General features: G+C 44.3%; 1 non-coding gene across 1 annotated transcript; it reads right to left on the bottom strand.

Annotated features, from left to right (window-relative positions):
• Positions 1 to 3993: 3993 nt before the first annotated feature.
• Positions 3994 to 4078, bottom strand: trnap-ugg (transfer RNA proline (anticodon UGG)). The gene is given in 2 exon segments: positions 3994 to 4029; positions 4043 to 4078. It is a non-coding gene; the product is annotated as a tRNA-Pro (tRNA).
• Positions 4079 to 25801: the final 21723 nt, after the last annotated feature.

Below are 25801 nucleotides of genomic sequence, written 5' to 3'. Positions count from 1 at the left end.
TTTTATGCAGAAATCTGGGACAACTCCCGGCAAACCGAGATTTCCTTCTTCAGCTGAAAGCTCTGCATTTTCTTGCACACACTGCAGGGCGCTTTCTCAGAATGTATTTCCTTGTTGTTCTGTTCATTAAATTTTCTCATCTCATTATTTTATTCTCCACCCAAGAAATCAATCTTTTTTGTGTGGTTTCAATAAATTATTGTTGCTCCCGAATGGAGCAACAGGGTTTGCAGCAAATGGTTTAATAAAATTCTATGGAGGAAAATCTAATCTCCTCAGGAAGAGGTTGAATAATGAGCTGAGTGAACTGTTGCGGTTTACAGGGATGAAAGGTGATGGGGCTGGTAATCCAGAGGCTCGCACTCATCTTTGGGGACACGGAGTAAATCCCACCACGGCAGCTGATGAAATTTAAATTCACTATTTAATCAATCTGGAATTGAAAGCTGGTCTCAGTAATGGCGGCCTTGAAACTACGGTCGATTGTTGTAAAATATAGTCCGGTTCACCGAAGCAGTACAGGTAAATAAGTCTGGCCTCCTTAACTGGTCTGGCCTACATGTGACTCGAGAGTAAGAGGGTGAATCTTACTCGACCTCTGAAGTGGTCAAACAAGGCATTCTCAGTTGAAGGGCAATTCGGGAAGGGCAACAAATGCTGGTCCTGCAGGCGACACCAACAGCCCATGAAAAGAAGAATCATTGAGTGGAAAGAGAATGGCCTGGTAACGGACTGAGAAACTGGACCCTTCTTCTCCACTAATAACAAGGCTGAGGAATAGCCTGATTCTGGGATTTAAATTAGTGAAAGATTTGGAAAAAAATCATTTCGATCAAATGGGACCAGAGAAGGGCAGATAAGAATGTATCTCACTCATTCATGCCATTGATGGTTGGTAGTTTTAGTGCAATGATGTACATCAGACCAGTGTATCAGCGCATCCTAAGACTGTGAGGGAAATTCCATCACTAATTCTTTCCTGACATCCTCCAGATTGAAGCGAGGTAGCATTCATGCCGATGACTGGGAGGAGCTTGAAAATGGGCGAAACATATTCCCCAATCTGCAGCATGCTTTTATGAGGCAAAATGGCGGCAGAGAAGAAAGTAGCAGAGAAGAAAGCTCTGTGGACCGAGAATGGGCCTGTTCACTCACATGAAGACCCATAGCAGAAGCTCATGGCCCTGAATGGATGTCATCCTCGAATCGAGGGACAGCCAACGATTACAACTGTTTGTTACAAAATACCTATCATAAAAAACCACGTTCAACATTCGTATTGTTAAAATTTCCCACTCCCAATAGAATTTGAACAATTCTTGTTTGTTTGTCCCTCTCTGGTCTGTGAGCTTCGCTCTACCTGAATGTGCTGACCTCTACCGGCCGCAACTCAGAACTTCAAAAGAGGGAAGACATTCACATCAAGTGAGGGTGTTGCAGGAATAGGTCAATATGAATAATTAATGCCGGGGTGTGATAGGATAGACCTCGTAATTTAATTATTAAATCCACGATAGAAATTATTGTTAAATTATCGTTGAGTTGGCAGCATTTGCAATTTGCTATCGGCTAAAGCGTTGGAAGTTGGCTCGTTGGTCTTGGGGTATGATTCTCGCTTGGGGTAGGACTGGCATGCTAGAGGTCCCAGGTTCAAAATGCCGGAGAAGCAAATCCACCATTTATTAAATCGGGAGCAGGTTTGAGCTCACAAGAATTCCTGCAGTGAAGATATCACTGCAGAATACAAGAAGAAACGATCACTCGATTTCAATTTCGGTTGTCCCACCAAAGACACAGAAGGATACGAGACAGGAAATTTGCCAACAAACTGGGAAGAATTTTGGGCGGCACGGTGGCACAATGGTTAGCACTCCTGCCTCAGCGCCAGGGTCCCAGGTTCAGTTCCGGCCTCGGTTCACTGTATGCAGTTTGCACGTTCTCCCCATATCTGCGTGGGTGTCCTCCCGTAACCCAAAGGCATGCGGGCTAGGTTGATTGGCCATGTTAAGTTGACCCTCGTGTCTGGGGGGTCATCAAGGTAAATGAGGGTTACAGCACCATGGCCTGGGTGGGAATGTGGTCGGTACAGACTCGATGCGCCAAATGGCCTTCTTCTGCTCGGTCGGGATTCTACGATTGGAGACGTTTAGCACAGCTGTATTGAATGGAAAGCTGGGTAAGTGTTGAAAGGTGAATGGATTTGAGACAAAACGATGAAATAGTTTGGGTGGAGGAGCGTGTCGAGCAGTTGATCAATTGGAAAAAAATGTTCCCAGTTTAATTTAGGTATATTATTTATTGAATGATCCCAGATCTACAAAGTGTCTCAGAGACTGGGAGACAAACAATAAATCGCAATCACAGTGTGAATAAAAGACAGAGTGATACAGAGTGCATCATTCACTCATATACACCCACAGAGACTGACAGATAAACAATGAATTCCACTCTCAATTCCTGCATCACACACCAAGGGATACAGAATGGTTTTCACATCCATACACACAGAATAGTTACAGCACAGGAAAAAATAATCGGACACTTTGTGTCTGGGAGATGTCATCTCCATAGAAGCTCAGCTATCGCAGCCCACAGCTGAAAGCACGGCAGCAAAATTTGCAGAAGACACAATATATGTCGTAAAGTAACTTGTGGAGAGGAGAGGACGTAAGGAGCTTGGAGATAGTTATAGGCAGGTTTGGTGCATGTGTAGAAACCTGGCAACTGGAATATAATGTGAAGTTATTCACTTTGTCAGGAAGAGAACAAAATCAGATTATTACTCAATTCTAGAAGGGCTGCAAACTTCCCCAGATGCAAAGGGATCCCGTTGTTCGACTGTACGAGTCACAAATATTTAGAATGCATGTACAACAAGTAATAACAAAGGTCAATGGAATGTTTGCTTTGTTACAAGCATTTGGCCATGTAAGAAAATCATGTTATGCTTCAGTTGCTTAGGTCATTAGTGAAGTATCTCGAGTATTGTCTGAAGTTTTGGTATGAATATCTAATGAAGGATGTAAATGCGTTGCAAACGGTCCAGACGAGATTGCCAGTTTGATAACTTGAAAAGTCCAAAGATGTGCGGGTTAGGTTGATTGGCCATGCTAAATTGCCCCTTAGTGTCCTGAGATGCGTAGGTTGGAGGGATTAGTGGGTAAATATGTAGGGATATGGGGGTAGGGCCTGGGTGGGATTGTGGTCTGTGCAGACTCGATGGGCCGAATGGCCTCTTTCTGTACTGTAGGGTTTCTATGATTTCTATGAAAAGTTCGACAATGCAGAGGAGATTTACCAGATTGCGAAGAGGAAACAACTTCCTGTTTGGGCATCTTTGCAACGGGGATACTCCGAGTAGGAGGTACCTTGTTCAAAGCACATCAGATGTTGAATGATCTTCACAATTGCACGTAGACATGATGTATCTTCTTGTGAGTGAATGCAGAACAGCGGGCACTTAAAGAAAACTGAGCTTCCTCTTTTCGGACGGCGAATCCTGTTCTCCCGGAGCGTTGCGCGACTTTGGAACTCTGCCTCAGAAGGCGGTGGAGGCGGGGATATTGAATATTTTTAAGCCGGAGGTAGATGATTCCTATTTGGCAACAGAATCACAGGTTAACGGGGACAGATGGAAATGTGGAAATCGAAACATAAACAAACCAGCCATGATCTTAGTGAATGGCGGGGCAGTCTTGTGGGACCGAATGGCCTTCTGTTTATTTCCTCTGTTCGTGTGTCCGTCGCCTGATTTCCCCTCAACAGGACTGCTGAAGCATACTCACGGTTCACTCAGAGCACCGGAATTAAACTAAAACATGGAAAATATAAAATCAGACCCTGGGATTCACAATTCTGTCAAACTGTATGGTTGTTTTTCGAGTCTGCAGAGATATTTTCTCTGCAATGAGTTCTCGGGAGCTCAACATTGCTTCGGCTTTCGCTCATTGTCGCCGTCTTCATTGCAACGAATTATCTGTAAAAAGAAATTCGGGGCTCGTCCGGGATTTGAACCCGGGACCTCTCGCATTTTCATACTACGCCCAAAGCGAGAATCATACCCCTAGACCAACGAGCCACCCGCTGCAATCGAGCCACTGAAAACAAATTTTCAATGTATCCCAAAGTTTAGCAACGATATTTTCACAACGCAATTGTTTATCAACTAACTTTTCTCGACACATCAGAGATGTTAATGAGCAATGTTTTTTTTCACTGTCTGTTCTGGTGAAGGTCAGAAGCAGTGATATCTGTTTTCACCACTGGCCAAGTCGGCCTGTGGTTGTGACTCACCAGTCCCGTGTGTAATGTCATTCTGCCAGTCAGTGAGTTCAGTTGGCATTTTAGTAGAACTTCGAAGTCATCCTGACTTCATCAGTGGCCTCATGGTTAAAGTATGAGTGATGCAAATCATGATGTGATCAAATGGGTGCCAGTTTCAGTCTTTCCGCGGTGAGTTTTCACGCTGAGAGGAACAATGTGGGACAGTGTCTGGGAATGTTTCACGCCGCTCCATTCCCAACATTCCCTGACCTGATGGAATGGAAATTTCTTCTGTTTGTTCCATCTGGCTGGACATCCAGGAGCGTTGGTGAGGGAAACCTTCTTCCCCAACTCTTCATGGATACACAATCAAATGGAAGGAGACGGTTTACAAGTTTCTCTGTCGTTGACGAGATGTTCGAGTGGTTTTGGCGATGGTCTGTGCATCGATTGTATTCTGCACGGGTGGGTGCAAAACCCACTTTCATCATTAATCTATAGAACGTTTCATACATTGCCTCTCTGCATTTGAACACACTTAGCTGTGTTTTTCCACATTTTGTTTCTTGTCGGTTCTTCACGACAATCTCCGAACTGATGTGATTGGACTCCCTTTCGCTGAGAGAAACTACAATCCCAACATTGAACTTTTGGTTCAATACTCAGGGTGTAAGACAAAGAGAATCACATTTCCCCGTGAATCTGCTGTGTTTTCTTCAATTTTCTATTACTCTATCATGGTCTGCAAAGACAGCGAGTCTGCTTTGACTGGAACATATTCTGATAGGCTCAGATGCTTGCATGTCACCGGCTCGTTGGTCTCGTGGTGTGATTCTCGCTTTGGGGGCTTCATAGAAACATAGACGATAGGGGCAGGAAGAGGCCAATTGGCCCTTCGAACCTGCTTTGCCATTCATTGCGATCATGGCTAAACCTCCAAATCAATAGCCTAATCCCGCTTTTTCCCATAACCTCTGATCCCATTCGCCCCAAGTGCTGTATCTGGCCGCCTCTTGAATGCATTCAATATTTTGGCATCAACTACTTCCTGTGGTAATGAATTCCACAGGCGCACTACTCTTTGGGTGAAGAAATGTCTCCTCACCTCCGTCCTAAATAGTCTTCCCTGAATCCTCAGACTGTGACCCCTGTTTCTGGACCCCCCAACCATCGGAGAAATTCTGCCTGCATCTATCCTGTCTAGTCCTGTTCGAATTTTATAAGTCTCTATTAGATCCCACCTCATTCGTCTGAACACCGGCGAAAGCAACCCTAACCTCGTCACTCTCCCCTCATGCATCAATCCCGTCATCCCTGGAATCAACCTGGTAAGCTTTCACTGCACTCGCTCGAGAACAGGAAGATCCTTCCTCAGAAAAGGAGACCAAAACTGCACACAATATTCTAGGTGTGGGCTCACCAAGGCCCTGTATAATTGCAACAACACATTCCTGCTCCTGTACTGGAAACCTCTTGCAATCAATGTCTTAAGCTTGTCATTTACCCAAACTGCTGGTTTAGCCGCTTTTTGCAAAAGCTCTTAGCTGCATGCGATGTTAACCTCTTAATATCTCGCAGAGACCCTGTAATCTCCTGCCTTGCCTCCCACAGCATCTGGGGACACAATCATCAAGACTTTGAGACTTGTCCACGCAAGCCTTCCAACCCCTCCAAAACCATGTCCCTTTCTTTGTCAATTTGCTGAAGAACCTCACAGTCTCTGTCTCTCTCCCTGCCTCCGCTCTCTAACTCTCTGCCCCTTTCTGTTTCTCGGCCCCGCTCTCTCTCTCTCTGCCCCCTCTCACTCTCTGCCCCCTTGTCTCTCTGTATCCCTCTTTCTCCCTCTGCCACATCTCCCTCTCTGCTCCCCTCTCTCTCTGCCCCCCTCTCTCGCTGCCACCGCCCCCCCCCCCCCTCTCTCTCTGTCCCCTTTTTACCTCCCTCTCTCTCTGCCGGCCTCTCTCTGCATGTCCCCCTCTCTCTCTCTCTCTATGCCCCCTATTTCTCTCTATGCCTCCTCTCTCGGCATGCCCCCCTCTCGCACGGCATACCCCCCTCTCTGCCCCCTCTCTCTCTGTGCACCACCCTCCCCTCTCTTTCTCTGTCCCCCCCCCCCTCTCTCTCAAACAGTAAATCGCAGAGCCATGTTGTTAATGCTGGGTGAGTATATTGAGGGATGTGTTGTGTCCCAGTTGGGGACAGGGACAGTTCAGAGGATGAGGCCGGCCGGTGGAAACTCTCTTGGCTTAGAAGCCGAAGGTGCCGCGAGGTTTGGCACAGCCGAGCTGTGTCCAGTTGGTGAGCGAGGAGAAGATGCCCAGATGGGTGTCAATCCTGATGGGCTGCACCATCAAGAACCCATTAGCCCGGCCCGTGAGTCACTGCAACTGGTGAGCCTCCTGCACAGCCTCTGTCAAACACAACCAAAAAGTGTGCAGTTGTCAACGAGAGAGGGAGAGAACGTGAAAAGCTGAGAGACAGAGAGAGAGAGGCAGAGCGGGAGAGAGAGAGTCAGAGAGAGAGAGAGTCAGAGAGAGAGAGTCAGAGAGAGAGAGAGAGAGAGAGAGTGAGAAAGAGAGAGAGAGAGAGAGAGCCACAGAGAGTCACAGAGAGAGAACCACACAGCGAGAGTGTGCCAGAATGTGGTGACGGGGGAAATTTCACTGTAACTTCATTGTAGTATTATACAAGCCTTACTTGCGAATAATAAATAAACTCTACTTTTACATAACTTTACGTAAATTTTATCCGCCATCCGTCTGCCCAGAGGCCAGCAATGGAAGCATTCACTCAGCATTTACACATTGTTCTGAGCTTCAGCGTCTCTCAGACTGATTCACTCAGCCTCTCATCACAGAACAACCTCCTCATTTCCAGGGGCAATCTAGTGAACCTTCTCTGTACCGCCTCCAATGCAAGTATGTCCTTTCTCAAATGTGGAGACAATAACTGTACACAGTATTGCAAATGTGGTCTCAATAAAATCCTGCACAATTGCAGCAAGACACCTTTCTTCATCTACCCCAATCCACTTGCAATAAAAACAAATGTGCCCTTTGCTTTTCTAATTGCTTTAATGAATTATATCGATCGTGCTCCGAATTCTCTTCAACATTTTAAAATCCGTCACATTTCAAACTCTCTTGATATCTGAAGAAGAGTCATACGGACTGGAAGCATTCATAGAAAAGTACAGCACAGAACAGGCCCTTCGGCCCACGATGTTGTGCCGATCGAAACTCTGTTTCGCTCTCCAGAGATACTGCCAGACCTGCTGAGGTTTCTCGTATTTTCTGTTTTCATTTCAGATTTCGTTTCTGTGTCATCCTGACCTCCTTTTAGACACATATTTGTTGTTTTTTTAACTCTACCGTTAGCCTTAGGCCACCAAGTCTCTTTTCATATAATCATTGCTGCACTTCTCCTTGTTTAGAAACGACAAGGGAACAGTTCATAATCGATGAATGATGAATGAGAAATTATGTGAGAAGTTGTGACAGAAAATGAACATCTCCGCCTTCTCCCTGTTACACTGCACATTCTTCCTTTTTATAGAACAGTCTAATCCCTTTAGAACATTTCAATTGAATCTGTATCCACCACACTCTCCGGCAATGCATTCCACACATTAAGCACACGCTGTGTGAAAAATATTTTCCTCGTGTTCCTATTCCTTCCTTTGGCCATGATGCTCAATCTGTTCTCTCTCATTGTTCATCATTCCACGAGTGGGATATGTGTGTCCCTAACCACTCTGTCCAGACGTCTCATGACATTAATATCTGTAAGTGGAACCCCTGATGGGGTGGTAAGGTTTTCAAACCAGTCGGCATTAAGCCACTGATAAAAGTAACAGCATTCAGTTAAATGACTTTTAAATGCATTTATGAGCTAACAAGAAGCCATATGAGATGCAGTAATTGATCCAAATGAGTAATTATGATTGTAAAACACATATGCTGATATTTTGAATGGATTATTATTGACTTTAAGGAAGTTAGCAGCGAGCAGTAAAGCAGTCCAGATGGCCCTTTGTCAAAGGGTCATCTGGACTCGTAACATCAGCTCATTTCACTCCTTAGAGTTGCTGCCAGACCTGCAGATTGTTTCCAGCATTTTCTCTTTTGGTTTCAGATGACCGCATCCACAGTAATTTGCTGTTATTTTAGAGTTGTACTGTTGCACCTCATGTAGAGTTACCTCACGAGTGAAATAGATTAGATACTTCGGAACTGTTTTCCTTTTACTTTTCATTGCCTCTCTAATCTTCCTAACAGAATGAATCACTTCACAATTCTCAGCTTCGAATTTCATCTGGAACTTGTCCCCGTCCTTTTTGAACTTTTACACCATCCTCCTCACAGTTCACAATGTTTCCACGTTTCAAATTATATACAAATTCTGAAATTGCGCCCCGTGCACCATTACCTCGGTCACTAATACATCCTGGTGCATGTTCACAGCATCTACAGCTTTTGTGCATATCAAGATGATCAACTGCAGTTTGAGGCTTATAACAGAAAAGAGGAACCAATGAAAATGCCCGCAAATTCAACGGAAAAGTTGCAGAATTGTAGTCAAGTGGTTTTATTACCGTTGTTAAGAGGAAATAGCAAAGAATGATTTCGGTCCAGCGACCTCTGAGTTGTAGGCCCAGCATACTTCTGCTGCGCCACTCTGCTACAGTAAATGAAGGCCCACCTGCTGCCTATCAATGTAGCCAATCAGATATTGATTTCTACATTGTTGTTTTACACCAGCATCAGTGTCAGGAGGCTCAGTCTGGCCACACAATTCTAATGCATAACACCACGAATACAATGGACAGAGAAAGACACGCACAGTAGCAGCAAAAGAGACTGTTTGGACACGTGTAACGACAGACAAAGGTGTCGGGAATCCGGCAAGACATGGAAATGATCACTGATGTTTTAAAGGAGTTTTCTCGTGTAAATATGTTTATAAATATATTTCCTACTGTGACACGGTGCTGTTTTTTTTTTCAAAGATGTTCATTGTTGTGAGGTGTTTCACTGTCTACTAATATGCTTCCTGCTGTGCTCTGTAATATAGAGGTTTCCAGCATGGAAACAGGCTCATCGGCCCAATTTGTCCATGCCGCCCAGTTTTTTGCCCGTGAACTATTCCCAATTGCCCGTGTTTGTCCCATATCCCTCCAGACCATCTTACCCATGTAACTGTCTCAATTGTTGTTGAGAGTTGATTTCTACTGTTGTGTAAAATGCTTCCCAGTTGTTGTAAATGTTTTTTTAGCTGTGGAAATGTTTTTTTCTTCTGTTCTGTTAATATGTCTCCTGCTCTGCAAACGTGTTCCCTGTTGTGAAAGAAGATTCTCCGTGAAGATGCTTCTGTCAGTAAATTGTTGCATGCTGTGTTAAGATGTTCCCTGTTCTTGCTTAAAACTCTGGTTGCACATAAAAGAGTTTACTACAAATCGAGCTTTTGCAGGGAAAAGAGAATCCGAGAAAAGTGCCTATCTCTTCTCGACGTAAAGTCACAAAATGTTTCGTAGTTGTTGCCAAGTTGCTTCGTTTTCAATGCTATTAGGAATAGTAGAGGATGATTTTGACCCATCGAACTCTGGGTTATGGGCCCAGAACGCTTCCGCTGCGCCACTCTGCTACGACAGCCACCAATTCTGCTCCCTATCAATTGTAGCCAGGCAGATTTTCGCCCCTGTACCGTTTAACACGAGCACCGCTGTCAGGAAGCTCAGCCACTGCATCTCACTGAGAATGCAACAGACAGAACAAAACAAACAAGAGCAGTAAGTGAGATTGTCTGGACATGTGTAACGACAGACAAAGGTGCTAGGAAACGGGCAAGACACGGAATTGGAGAATCGATCATTGATATTTAAAGGAATTTTCTGTTGCAAGTGCATGTTTGTAAATGTATTTCCTATTCGGGAACTGTGCTCTGCCTGTTGCTGAGAGGTGTTTTCTGCTGTTGTGTAAAATGTTTCCCTGATGCTGTAAATGTCTTTCCGGCTGTGTAAATATGATCCATTTTGTGTATTTTTAAAAAAATGCTCTGTTAATATAAGCCCTGCTCTGTAAACGTGTTCTCTGTTGTGTCAAAATATTCTCCGTGAAGATGTTTTCTGTTCGGCAGAAAGTTAATTATCTGGTCTCATGATGTTCAATATTAGGTTAAAATGTTGCATGGTGTGCTAAGGTGTTCTCTGTTCTTGAAAAACTCTGGTTAATCTGCAACTGGATAACGATCGCGATATTTCGACTACCTTTTACCCTTTGTTAGTGAATGTGATTGGGGGATTCAAATTGTATCCAACATATGCATGTGAGTGAGATTTGTTCTGTATCTGTCCGTTTCCGGTTGTAGTTGCGAGTTTTTATTTGTTTTATTCATTTCGAGAGGTGGGCATCACTGACGAGGCCACCATTCATTGCCAATCCCTAACTGACCTTAAGAAGGTGATGGTTTGCTGCTTTCCTGAACTACTGCATTCGCTGAGATCTCGGTCCAACCACAGTCTTTTAGGATTTGCTACTGAGACAGTGAAGGAGTCGTGACGTATTTCCAAGTCAGGTCGGTGAGTGGCTTGGGGCTGGCGGGAAGGGAGGGGGGGGGTGCTTGCAGCGCTCGTGCTCCCATGTATCTGCTGCCGCTGTCCTTCGAGATGGCAGAGGTGATGGGTTTGTGGGTGCAGTCTAAGAAGAATAAATGAAAAAAATATTGTTCCCATTGCCAGAGGAGAGAAGGATGGGTTTTAATGTGCTGCGTGTTTAGGACTGGAATGCAATGCCTGAGAGTATGGCAGACGGAGCATCTAATCAGGGTTGTCAAAGGGGAATGTGATCAGCACCTGAAATGAAATGATTTGTAGAGTTAGGAAACAAGGACTAGGAAAGGGATGAACTGAATTGTTCTTGTACAGACCAGCGCACAGACTAAGGGCCGAATGGTCTCCCTCTCTTTGTTGTATCCACTCTAAGATTCCAGATGTATGAGTGCTGGACTCATTCTGTATCGCTCTGTCTCTGGTGCGACATATGTGTGTGATATTCATTGTAAATCTATCTGAGAGACTTTGCAAGTCTGTGCACATTCTACCTGGAAGATACCTAATTGAAACTGGGCTTTTTGTTCTAATTAGTACATGATTCCACACGATCCTCTACTCAAAATCTTCAATGTAACATCATCTGCTTATCTCTGAAATTCATTCTCCATCGTCTCATTACCAAGATTCCCTTTCGTACATCGATGCTAGTCGCCTCAACTGCTTCAGTAAATAGCAAATTCCAAGCTATACTGACTACATGGGAAAGTACATTAACATTGAATTCTCCATGGGAAATAATGCTGACATCCCTTCATTAATTCCTGTTCGATGTGTCTCTGCAACAGCGAAAGTTCAAGTGCATTTTTCACGCTCTACTGCAGTTCTGTATTGCGGCCAGTAGATGTCAGCATTCTCTGGTAGACTGAAGTTTCGACATCAGAGAGGGACACGACAGACAAGAATTGTTCACATTATATTGAACTGGGACTGAGGAATTTCGAAATAGTAAATGTGTTGGCCATATCAATTCGAAATCTATCAGTAGGCTGCTTTCTTCTGTATTCATCATGAAATACCGATAAATCAGCAAGGCTATGCCTTTTAAGTGAAAGTATTGGTACCTGTATGTATTTTCTTTTGAACCAAGTGACATTTTGAATCATTGTTCTTTTTAGCATAGATCGAATTTCATTATGCAATAGTTTAATTATTAGTATAAACCTATGAAAGCATATATTACACAAAGTTTTGCCTATTTCTGATTGGTCATGGCATACAGAGAGAAATTTGCTTTTCTTGATATATATTAATGATCTATATCAAGGTGCACAGGTTTTAATCTCAAAATTTGCCACTGGTGCAAAACTTGAAAATATCATGAACTTTAGTGAGAAGGCTCGTGATAATCTTGAAGAAGATACAGACAGGCTGGTGGAATGTGCAGGGACGTGACAGATGCAATTTAATTGATGTAAGAAAGTGTGAAGTGATACATTTTGGTCCGAAGACAGAGGAGAGATGAAAGAAACTAAAGGGTATACCTTTAGCGTTCCTGATCCCTATTGCACCTTTACCATGCCATGACGCTACAGTCTATTCACCCATCTCAGACCCCATTGAATATCCAGCCTGAAGTCTGCATTTCACAGTCTACTTGTACAGTGATCATTACACATTTAGCACTCCCACTTTCCTATGTAGCTTCACTCTGCAACGACTCCCTGCTCCGTCTGACAACTCAGTCAACGTCGCACCTTCACTTTGTACACTGCCCAAGGTCGGCTTATCCTGCCCAGTCCCCATTGTGTTTCACTTTGTTCAGTTATATTGCCCAGATTGCATACTGTTCCAACTTTTCTATTCTCCATTAATAATAAATGAACGAAACAGAACCATCCCTTGATTAAACACTGTCACCTTTCAATGTTTAGCGCGTGAGTTTCATGAAGCCTGTGTGTAATTCCCGCCTTTATTATCAATTTGAATTGTTCAAAATCATGGAATAAAGCATCCAGTGTGGATGAATGGAAACCTTAAACTGTGCAACTGTGCTGTGCTTCAGGAGCTGGTTTTACAGAAATCTCCATTAATCAAAAGTGTTGCTTCACCTGCTGTGCATTTTTAGCACTTTCTGTTTTTGTTTCAGATGTCATTTTTCCTGCTTTTTGTTGTATACTTTGCAGGTGTTTTACTGGAACAGGGAACAGGTTCTGATGAGCCCTGTGACAGATAGAGTAGAATGTGTCTCCCGACGATCAAGCCTGCGAGATTAGACTCCAAGCTGAACAGGAGAAGAGAGAGTCGGAGAATCATTCAATGATGGACAGATTTCCTGTATAAAGGACAGAAAGGTCTGTATTTCCAAGCTGTTTTAACAGACATAAGATGCCTCAACATGACTTGCAATCAATGAAGTTCCGCTTAACAGTTCCCGACGTTTTAACTACGAGATTGTTGAACTTACCTGTAAAATAAATTTCCGATGTGCGGTTCTGTGGCGCCATGGACAGCGCGTTCGATTTCTCGATAATGATAAATTAGCCTCACGAATGTTGTAGGTTCGAGTTCCCCCCAGAGTCGGATTCAGTACCAAACAGTTTCCTATTTAATTGTTGTGTTTCAGCTTTGGCACCGACGTTTCCTTCTCTGCCATCTCTCCATTCTGTTTCTGTTTACTCGGCTCCCAGGGAAACCACTGATTCGAGATGAAAACGCAAACCCCAGTTGTTTTCTCAAAGGTTGACACATCGTTCGGTGGTTGCGTTAGAAACAGTAACATGCTTTTCAAATAGTATTTTGCTTCTTTTGGAAGAAAAAGAAGATTAAAAAACACACACGCAACAACAACAACTTATAAATAACCGCAATCAATAAATAAATATCAGTGTCCTGCAACGTAGAGGTGTTATTTTGATGCGTCTGCTGCGCGTGTCCTTCTGGGCTATAGTTGTCGTGTGTTTGTAACGTACTGGCAAAGGAGCCTTGCTGAGTTGCTGCAGCGAATCTTGTAGATGGTGCACACTGCTGCCATTGTGTGTCTGTCGTGGAGGGAGTGATTTTTTATGCACGGGAAGCGAATGAAGTGGGATGCTTTTTAGAAATCATAGAAACCCTACAGTGCAGAAGGAGGCCATTCGGCCCAATCGAGTCTGCACCGACCACAATCACACCCAGGCCCTACCCCCACATATTTTACCCGCTAATCCCTCTCACCTACGCATCTCAGGACTCTAAGGGGCAATTTTTTAACCTGGCCAATCAACCTAACCCGCACATCTTTGGACTGTGGGAGGAAACCGGAGCACCCGGAGGAAACCCACGCAGACACGAGGAGAATGTGCAAACTCCACACAGACAGTGACCCGAGCCGGGAATCGAACCCGGGACCCTGGAGCTGTGAAGTAGCAGTGCTAACCACTGGGCTACCGTGCCGCCCCCTAGTGCCAAACGTCTGGAGTGCTGTTCAGGCTGCATTCACCCAGGCAAGTAATCTCAGCAAACCAGGTCATCCGGTTTCCTCCCACAAAGATGAGCAGGTTCGGTCAATTGACCATGCGAGATTGCCCCTTGGTCCCCAAGGTTTTTGTATAGGTACATTAGCGGTTCGGACACATGGCCTGGCGGGTATAGGCCCTGTGTCCGATTCTCTGTCGGAGAATCGGTACAGATTCGATGGGCTGAATTGTCTCCTTCAGCACTTTTGGCATTGTATAATTCTAAGGCCATTTTACTGTGTTAGAAATTCCCTGAGGAAAAATAATGGAAAGCTGTGTTTGTCGAATTTACAGCATTGGGTTTATCGCAGATTAAATGTTTTTTTTACTGCAAGATGATGAAAATACCTGGATCGTTCAAATAAGCAGTCGAGATATTCGTGGAGAGTCTCGAAATATGTTTTTGTCTCATCTTTGTAGATCATCCACTGTAAAGGGAAAGAAAATATTGACGAGCAAGAAAGGGACATTGTGACTTGCGCAATTGCAAAGATCATGTGAAAAGAATCCAGACTCTCCGGGGATTTGAATACAGGATCATCTGTTCACTAGAAAGGCGCTTTAAACAACTAAACCACGGCGGCTCTTGGGACAGCCGAACGCTAGAAAAAAACGTTGCAGATCTTGTGGTATTTGTGAAAATAAGAGAAACTACCATTGTATGTGCACACTGATTTGAAACCTGGATCTGCCTGCGACTGGACAGGGGCTTTAACCAACTGAGCCACAGAGCCGAACATTATTACTCGTGGTACAGCTGAATGCTGGAAATACGTTCCACATCTGGTGGTATTTGTGACAAAAGAGATACGACCAGATCCAGAACATATCTATGAAAATAGAGATAGTTCACATTTTAGATGCAGACCTTTCACGGGAACGACCGTTTCTCTCTCCACAGATGCTATGGGATCTCGGATAGATTCATGAATGGAAAATAATTCAATCCCACAGTGGCCCATCGAGACCGCACCGATTTCCCTGTAAACCTTTCAAATCCCCCTTTCCCCGACATTGAACAAGGTCATCAGAAGGAATCACACACATGACCCAGTGAAACTCTTCCGCTAAACATTGAGCGGTTTATCGTGAGCTGGTTCCATAGAACCATAGAAAATTACAGCTCAGAAACAGGCCTTTTGGCCCTTCTTGTCTGTGCCGAACCATTTTATGCCTAGTCCCACTGACCTGCACTTGGACCATATCCCTCCACACCCCTCTCATCCATGAACCCGTCCAAGTTTTTCTTAAATGTTAAAAGTGACCCCGCATTTACCACTTTATCCGGCAGCTCATTCCACACTCCCACCACTCTCTGCGTGAAGAAGCCCCCCCTAATATTCCCTTTAAACTTTTCTCCTTTCACGCTTAACCCATGCCCTCTGGTTTTTTTCTCCCCTAGCCTCAGCGGGAAAAGCCTGCTTGCATTCACTCTATCTATACCCATCAAAATCTTATACACCTCTATCAAATCTCCCCTCAATCTTCTACGCTCCAGGGAATAAAGTCCCAACCTATTCAATCTCTCTCTGTAACTCAGCTTCTCAAGTCCCGGCAACATCCTTGTGAACCTTCTCTGCATTCTTTCAATCTTATTTACATCCTTCCTGTAACTAGGTGACCAAAATCGATAATCTATTCCGGTGTCCCGGTTGTGGCCATCCAACCGGACCGTAAACGGACTATCCCTCCGTTGGAGGTGGAAAAAAAACCTCTGATACTATTAGTGGATCAAAGTGCAGGTTTATTTTCACAATTGTGAGAGAAGTGAGTTTCCTAACAGTGGACCCCCAGCCTTCTGATCGAATATGAGTTAAGAACAGAGTTTTATACCTCTCGGTATACAGATACGGGTCGTATGAGCAATATCCAAGGCCGCGATCGTTCGTCATTGCCTTGAAACAATATTCATAGAATCATCATAGAAACCCTACAGTGCAGAAGGAGGCCATTCGGCCCATCGAGTCTGCACCGACCACTATCCCACCCAGGCCCTATCCCCACATATTTTACCTGCTAATCCCTCTAACCTCCACATCCCAGGACTCTCAGGGGCAATTTTTTAACCTGGCCAATCAACCTAACCCGCACATCTTTGGACTGTGGGAGAAAACCGGAGGAAACCCACGCAGACACGAGGAGAATGTGCAAACTCCACACAGAAAGTGACCCGAGCCGGGAATCGAACCCAGGACCCTGGAGCTGTGAAGCAGCAGTGCTAACCACTGTGCTACCGTGCCGCCCTAAGTGAATCTGATATACATTCAGGAGACAACGGTTTTCCCTTATCTGGTCCGAATGTACGAAACAATGAATTCTAATCAAAACAATGAATTCTACAGCAGTTCTCATACAAGCTCCAAATATCACAGAGGTCACTTTGCCACTTTGAATTTTGAAGTTTATTAACCCATTCCCGACTTCAATAAACCTAGATACCGAGGATAAAAACAGGGAAGGTATGCTCATTCTTTATAAAGGTCTGATCAACGACGGCTGTTTTAGGATTGCACCCAGACCCGGTCAACACAATTTCGACATGGGGTGAGGGTCCTTCGGAGGGAGAAAAGGAGATGTACTGGTTTGGATCCAGCGAGGAGGGATTTTAGCCACAAGGTTTGGTTGGATAATTCGGAGTTTCTCTCTTTGCAGCAAACTAGATTGAGTGGTGCTGTAAGGGACGGGTAAAGAAGTAGAACGTAATGAACTAAGGTACACAGGGGAAGATGCAGCATTAGCTGCTTAAAGAGGGATTCGGGAACAGGTATTAAATGTATAAGACAGGATTTGTAGGAGGCATAGGATCCGTGCAGTGCCGTATGAGGCCATTCTGCACAGTGATTCTGCACCGACTATCCGGCAGAGAATCCCTCCCCATCCCTGTAACCATACGTAATTACCCTGCTAATCCCCTGACACAAAGGGTCAATTTAGTCTGGCTAATCCAAATAATCTGCATATTGTTGAAACTGGGAAGAAACCGGAGCACCCGAAGGAAACCCAAGCAGACACGGGGAGAACGTACAAACGCCACACAAAGGTCATTTGGATTCGAAACGTCAGTTCCTCTCCTTATAGATGCTGCCAGACCTGCAGTGATTTTCCAGCATTTTCTCTTTTGGTTTCAAACTCCACACAGACAGGCACCCAATAATGTTAGAAGTGGACTTTAGCTTTCCGCAGGTTACAGCAGCTGGAACTTTCCCTTCAGTTTTCTGGTATCTGGAAATCAGTGGAGCATCCAAAAATAGAACTGACAATGAATATAACCACGCAGTTATTCACATAGCGCTAACACCCGCCATTTTGGCGCATGTGCTGACCGCGTGGCCCAATGGGTAACGCGTCTGACTTCGGTCATGGTGATGATATCAGAAGAGTGCAGGTTCCAGTCCTGTCGCGGTCGCTTCATACAGAAAAAAATCTGATGGTATTTCCGGAAATCCCTGATGTCTCTCGTCAGCTGTGAGTTTTGCATTTTCTTGCAAACATTGCAGGGCGCCTTTTCAGGAAGTATTTCCTTGTTGTTTGGTTCATTCAATTTTCTCATATCATGATTTTATTGAGCTCCTAAGAAATCAATCTCATCTGTGTAACCTTAAGAAATCATTGATGTTGCCGAATGGAGCAACAGGCTTTGCAGAATCGTTTTGATAGAATTCTGTGGGGGGAAATCTAATCCCCTCAGGAAAAGATTTAATAATGAACTGAACAAACTGTTTTTGTTTACAGGGATGAAAGGCAATGTCACTGGGCTGGTAATCCAGAGGCCCGTACTAATACTTGCGCACAGGGAGTGAATCGCACCATGGCTGCTGGTCAAACTTAAATTCACTGATTTGATCAATCTGGAATTGAAAAACTGGTCTCAGTAATGGCCACCTTGAAACTCAGTAAGAAGTTTAACAACACCAGGTTAAAGTCCAACAGGTTTATTTCCTAACGCCGGCATCTCCACATCACACCTTGAAACTACCATCGATTGTTGCAAAACTTCATGTGGTTCACCAGTGCACTTAAGATAAAGCAGTCTGCCCTCCTCAGCTGGTCTGGCAGACATGTGTCTCCAGACACAGAGCAATGTGGGTGACTCTGACCTGCCCTCTGAAATGGCCGAGCAAGCCACTCTCAGTTGAAGAGCAATTCGGGAAGGGAAACAAATGTTGGTCCTGCAGGTGAAATCCGTTAGCCCAAGAAGAGAAACATCATTAAGAACAAAGGAAAAGTCAGGTAATGTTTTGACTGCTTGCATCTTTCTTTTCTTGTAATAACAAGGCTGAGGGGTGGCCTGATGCTGGGCTTTAAATCAGTGACAGATTTTGAAAAAAATCATTTCGATAAAATGGACCAGAGAAGGGCAGATAAGAATGTATCTCATTCTCCCATACATGTCGTTGACAGTTGGTGGTTTTAGCACAATGAGGTAACTGCTCCAATGTATCAGCGACTCCTGAGTTTGTGAGAGAAATTCCACGAGCAATGTTTCCCCGACGTCCTCCAGGTTGAAGCGAGGCAACACTCATGCTGATGACTGGGAGGAGTTTGTTACTCATCGTTCAAAATGGCCAACACCTGTCCCCCAAGCTGCAGCACGCTTTGAGTCACAAGATCTTAATGATGAGGCAGAATGGCGGCAGCGAAGAAAGTAACAGGAAGCAAATCATGCGCTCCGGGTCCCACTACTTCGTGGGACATCCTCTGCCTTGTATCATAGGAACATAGAAACCCTACAGTACAGAAAGAGGCCATTCGGCCCATCGAGTCTGCACCAACCACAAACCCACCCAGGCCCGACCCCCATATTCCTACATATTTACACACGAATCCCTCTAACCTACGCATCTCAGGACACAAAGGGCAATTTTTAGCATGGCCAATCAACATAACCCGCACATCTTTTGACTGTGGGAGGAAACCGGAGCACCCGGAGGAAACCCACGCAGACACGAGGGGAATGTGCAAACTCCACACAGACAGTGACCCAAGCCAGGAATCGAACCCAGGTCCCAGGAGCTGTGAAGCAGCAGTGCTAACCACTGTGCTACCGTGCCGCCCTACCGTACCGTGTGCAAAGATCTGTCGGCCGAAAATTGCCCTGTTCGCTCACATGAAGTCAAAAAGGAGAAAGTCACGGCCCTGAGTGGATGTGATCCTCGAATCGAGGGACAGACATCGATAAGAACTGTTCGTTACAAAACAAATGTCATTAAAAGCCACTTCCAGTATTCGTATTGGTAAAACATGCCACCGCCAACAGAACATGAACAATTGTTGTCTGTTTATCCCTCTCTGAAACGTGAGCTTCGTTCTCCCGAGTGTGCTGACATCTACTGGCCGGAGTTCTGCAGAGACATATTCTCGGCAATGACTTCTCGGGAGATGAGCTCTGCCCCCGCTTTCGTTCATTGTCGCCATCTCCATCGCTCAGATTTTTTTTGTAAAATGCGTCTGGCATCCTGCGGCATTTGAACTCGAGATCTCCCGCATTTTAATGCTATTGTTCTAAGCAAGAATCATACCTCTTGGCCAGTGAGCCAGCCGCTACACTCGGTTCCACTGAAAATGTCTTTTCATTGTCTCCCAAAGCTGATCAATCATCTTTTCGCAACGCAATTGTAAAATCAGAAATGTTAATGAACGCGAGAGAAAGTGCTGGAAAATCTCACAAGTCTGGTAGGATTAGTAAGGAGAGAAAAGAGTTGACGTTTCGAGTCCAGCTGACCCTTTATCAGAGCTAAAAGTCATAGAAAGTGGGAGTTATTTATACTGTAGGGTGAGAGAATGAGTCATAGAAGGTGACCTGCTGGGATGGAAATTTCCTCTGTTTTGCAGCAACGACATTTCCAACATATTCCATCTGGCTGGACATCCAGGAGCGATGGTGAGGGTGACCTTCTACCCCAAAAATTCATGGATAGAAAATCAAATGGAAGGAGGCCTTTCACAAGCTCCTGGGTGGCTGAGAAGATGGCCAAGCGGGTTTGGCGATGGTCTGCACGGGTGAGTTTAAAACTCACTCTCATCATTAATCTACGGAACATTTAATACATTGCTACTCTGGATTTGAACACACTTGTGGTCTTCCACACTTTGCTCATGTCGGTTCTTCACAACAATCTTTGAACTGATGTGATGGGAATTTCTTTCGCAGAGAGAAACTACAATCCCAACATTGAAGATCTAGTCAAGGTCTAAGACGAAAAGGATCACATTTCCCAGTGAATCTGCTGTGTTTTCTTCAACTTTCTATTGTTATGACGTAACCTGTAAAGACAGCTCGTGAGCAGAAGTATATTGGCTGAGCAACCCGCCTGCCAGCGGCTCCTTGGTCTCATGGTATGACTCTCGCTTCGTGGATTGCGTTGTATGATCATGCGAGAGGTCCCGGGTTTAAAGTGACGAGCCCTCACTTCTTGCCAGTTTTGGTCCCAAATGCTGGTTGTTTATTTGAAAAAAATACGTTGCGTTTTAGATGGCGGGATTTACATATCTGGAGATCAGGTTTGAAATCCTGCAACACCTCGCGACAATTTTCCCAATGCTGCACATGGAGAAAATGAAAAGTTTTCAAGAATGTTCACCCACGTAACCAGACTGTAAACTTATCCCAATGAATCAATCAGGACTGTCCATTACTTATCGCGTCAGGGATTCTTGCATCGTGTGTTCAATTGTATTTCAGTCAGAAATAAATTGCAGTTTGACAAAGCTGGGGGTCACAGTTTGGTTTTGAATTTATTATATTTTAACTCTGCTCCAGGCGTTTCACTGAGCAGGAAGTGAATCTTTGTGATGCTGTTCGGCATTCCACTCCAGAGGCAATTAACTCAGTGAAGAGGAGATTTGGAGAGGCTGTCCGTATTTGATTAGACACTAGGACCGGGTGACATGCATCTGAGGATACTGAAGGAAATGATCTACAATTGCGAAGAGATTGGAAATAACTTTCCAATTTCGGATTTACTCAGGTAACAATGTTTTCAACTAACTATCTTCAGTATTTTGAAGTGGTAACCGAGAGTGTTGATGAGGGTAATGCTGTTCATGCGGTTTACATAAACTTCCAAAAGCATGGAAATTTTTAATACGGCAGATTAAATTAAATGTATCAAAATGCGAATTGATTCGTTCTGAAGGAAGAACCCAGATTCAAAACATAAAATACATGGTACAATTCTAAAGAGGCAAATATGTACACACATCTCCCAAGTTGACAGGGATTGGCATAGAGGTTTACAGCATGGAAACAGGCCCTTCGACTCAACTTGTCCATGCCGCCCTTTTTTTACGACGAAGCGAGTCCCAATTGCCTGCTTTTGGCCCATAGCCCTCGATAGCCATCTTACTCATGTAGGTGTCTAAAAGACAAAATTGTCCCCGCCTCCATGACTACCTCTGGCAGCTTTTTCCAGACACGCACCACCCTCTGTGTGAAAGAATTGCCCCTCTGCACCCTTTTGTATACACCCACCCCCCCCCCCCCACACACACACACCCCGCCCCCTCCCTCACCCCCCGCACTCACCTGAAACCTATGCCCTCTAGTTTTAGACTCCCCTACCTTTGGGAAAAGATATTGACGATCGAGCTGATCAATGCCCCTCATTATTTTGTCGACCTCAATAAGATCACCCCTGAGCTCTGGAGAAAAAAAATCACAGTGTATCCAGCCTCTCCTTGGAACTCAAACCATCAAGTCCTGATAGCATTCTAGTAAATCTTTTCTGCACACTTTCTATTTTAATAATATCCTTTCTCTAATAGGGTGACCAGAACTGTAGACAGGATGGTGAGGAGAGTGATTGTAATAAATCAGACGGTGTCCTGCTTTTTATTAATGGGGCACAGAGTACAAAAGTACAGAAGCTATGTCAAGCCTGCATTTAAATTGAGTTCGGTTTCACGTGGATATTGCTTCCATTTTCTGGAGACAAAATTTAAAAAACCATATAAAAGATTTCAGAAGGCAGCAGAAATGTTTCACCAGAATAGTTCAATTGATGAAGAACTTTCGTTACTGAGAATGGTTGGATACGCTGCGACTTCTGTACTCGGAGAAGAGAAGGTTCAGAGGAGAAATTGGGAAAAACATACAAATCCTCATGGGTCTGGTCTGAAGATTGACAGAAATGTGTTCTCATTGTTAGTAGGATCGAAACCCAGAGGGCAGATATTGGAGGTAACTGTCAAAAGAAGCAACAGCAGCATCAAGGAAATGCTGCCTGAGAGAGGGTCACGGCAGGTTCACTTGAATTCGATTATTCTTCGAAAGGAAAATATGCAAGGCAACAGTTAACCGACAAGGCAGTGAAACCAGGGGCCCGCTGAGAGCTAGCAGAGACAGATAGGGCTGAATGGTCTCCCTTAAGTTGTTTTGTTTTTTAACAGTATTTGGGCGCCGTAGGACAGGTTTGATTTATTGACCATCCCTAGCTGTACTTGAGAATCGTGGTGTGTTTGAGACTCTGCAGTCCCTGGGGTGTAGACGCACACATAGTGCTGTTCGGGAGGGAATTCCTGGATATTGAACTAGTGACAGTGAAGGACGGTGATATTCTTCCAAATCAGGATGGTGAGTGACTTGGAGGGGAACATTTGGGTGGAGGTGTTCCCAGGCATCTGCTCCTCTTGTTCTTCTCGATTGTCACGATCCTGGGTTTGGAAGCTGGTGTATAAGAGTTCGGGGACTGGATCAGAAAGTAATTCCACTGACAAATTAAAAATCTTTTACAGCAAGATATTTGTTTAAATTACAGTTTAAAACCAACTCTAACAAATAAAGCAACTTTACTATCAACAATTGAACAATATTTAAAGAAGAAAGTAAACAACTGGAATTACTCATTTTCATTGTTTTAGTCCCAAATAAGCAACGTTCCACTTAAAAGTATAACATTATACGTTATAAACAATTAGCACCCACAAGTATATTTTGTGCAATTATTTCAGAGTGATTTGAATCTTTAAGAGAGAAATTGGTTTTCCAAGCATCTTGTAGAAAATCTCTGCCTTCAAAAGCATGATGAAGGAACTGAAGAAAGTCCTTATTAGTCAGGAAATTGTATTGTCGGAACTGCTAGAATTAAAACACGCCAAAATCCCCAGGGCCTGATGCTCTGCACCCCAGAGTACTGAAGGACGTGGCCCTGGAAATAGTGGATGCATTGGTGATCATGTCCTGTTTTGTATCGACTCTGGAAGAGTTCCAATGGATTGGAGGTTCGCTAATGTAATTCCCTATCCCCATATGGGAATTTCTGACGTCGTGGAATAGAAAGCTCAAAAGTTCAGCATTTGGACAGTGATTACATTTCAATCAATACTTTATTATCAGTTAAATGTTTTGGGACGTCCTGTCGTTCTGAAAGGAGCTAAAGAATTTCCAGTGGACCTCCGAAAGGACACAGAAAGGTTCGTGGAATGGGATGACATATGGCAGATGAAGAATAAAGTGATTCATTTTGCTGGGAAGAACACAAAGAGGCAACATAAAATAAAGGGTATAATTCCAAAAGAGGATGCAGGAACAGCGGGAATATTGTGGACATGTGCATAAATCATTGAAGGTGACAGGACAGTTTTTAAGAGCCGTTAATAAAGCTTAAATTATCATTGGCTTTCTAACTGAAAGCAAGAAGTGAATACAAAATTGCAGTGAACAATTTGCAGATGTACCATTAGATAGCACATTTACTCTTCTTAGCCTTGCCCCTCGCCTGAGGTGTGGTAATCATTAAGCTAAATCTTCACCAGTCAGCTCTCCCTGTTGAGAGGGGCACAGCGGATGGTCATTTGGGACTAAGCTGACTTTACCTTTCTATCTGGGTCATCTTCAGTAAGAAGTCTCACAACACCAGCTAAAGTCCAACAGGTTTATTTGGAATTTATTGAGTCAACTCACCTGTTGAAGGAGCAGCGCTCCGACAGCTCATGATTCCAAATAAACCTGATGGACTTTAACCTGGTGTTGTGAGACTTCTCAATACGCCCACCCCAGTCCAATGCCGGCATCGCCACATCAGGATCATAGTTAAACTGCGTTTTTCATTATCTGCTGCTGTGTGGGTGTTGGGATCTTTCTCATTTTGTCTGTGTAATTGTGCGTGCACAAGCGATTTGCTCTGACCGTCAGCTCCCGGAACTGTAAATTAGTTGGAATTCATTCTGTATTTGCAAGCTCCGGGATTGTAAACGAGTTGATGTATCTCCTCATTTTGAATCTCCGATATATTTTCTTCAGCGTCGCTGACTGGGCCAACATTTTTTTTGTGTTCATTCATGGGGCTTGGGCGTCACTGGCTGGCCAGCATTTATTGCCCAATCACAGTTGCCCGAGTGCAGTTGAGAGTCAACCACATTGCTGTGGCTCTGGAGTCACATATAGGCCAGACTGGGCAAGAATCTAGTTCCCTGAAGTTCCCTAGTGAACCAAATGGATATTCCGATAATCGACATTGCATGAAATCATAAATAGATTCTTGATTGCAGATATTTTGCATTGAACTCAGATTCCACCAGCTGCCGTGGCGGGATGTGAGCACGGATCCAAACAGAAATTAGGTGAGTTTCGGGATCAATATTCCAGCGATAATACCACAAAGAGATCACCTCCAAATTTCCCTCCAACTGAGTGGCTTGTTCGGCCACCTTTGAGGGCAGCTCAGAGTCAACCACATTGCTGTTGGTCGGGAGTCACATACAGGCCAGACAAGGTAAGAATTCCTTCCCTAAAGAGCATCAGTTTATCAGTTGTTGTTTCTTTTTCTACGACAATCGATTCAAGGTAATTAATGGCAGACATTTTTATTGATGTCGAATTTCACCATCTGCCGTGGCGGTGGGTGTGTGAGTGTTTATATGAGTGTGCGTGTGAGAGAGAGATTAACTCATTTTCATTCTGCTTGTGAGTGTGAATCAATCCCCTATATTCCTTCACAAACACTGTGATCCCTTTGCACCGATGAATTCTTATTAAAAAAATACTTGTACCCTTGTGACCCTGATGGGCGGATGGGAGGTGTGCTGAGCTTTGAAGACAATGCCGCAGGGCACTGTGTAAAACAGCCGATTTTAAAGCTTGTGTGTAGGAAAGTGAAGAGTGAACTTGTCTGTGAGAAGATCACAGAAAAGCTGTATCTGGAGCTGCGTAAAAGAGACAAGTGTTGGTTGTCAGTCAATGACCTCCTGTAATGAAGGCACAAAATCAGAACAAGGAAATGCTGGAAATGTTCTGCAGCTCCGAAAGCAGCCGTGGAGAGATATTCATGTCACCAGGATGTAACTCTCCAATTGAATACTTCATGTTGCTTAGATCTGACCCTCTCAACACCTTCATGTAAGGAACAGGTAGGGCGAGAACTGGGTCTTTGTTGATTTGGGCAAACAGAACAATGCAGCAATGAGAAGCTGCTCACCCCCCGGCGGCTTGGAGAAGGATGGGACTCAGATACGAGCCTCTGGCTGGATTGACAAATGGAAAAATCACATCGAGTTT

The sequence above is a fragment of the Mustelus asterias genome, unplaced genomic scaffold (genome assembly GCF_964213995.1).
Source record: "Mustelus asterias unplaced genomic scaffold, sMusAst1.hap1.1 HAP1_SCAFFOLD_35, whole genome shotgun sequence".
In the NCBI taxonomy this organism is placed as follows: Eukaryota; Metazoa; Chordata; class Chondrichthyes; order Carcharhiniformes; family Triakidae; genus Mustelus; species Mustelus asterias.
The sequence above is the reverse complement of the archived record's forward strand: the minus strand, read 5'-3'. Positions and strand labels throughout refer to the sequence as shown.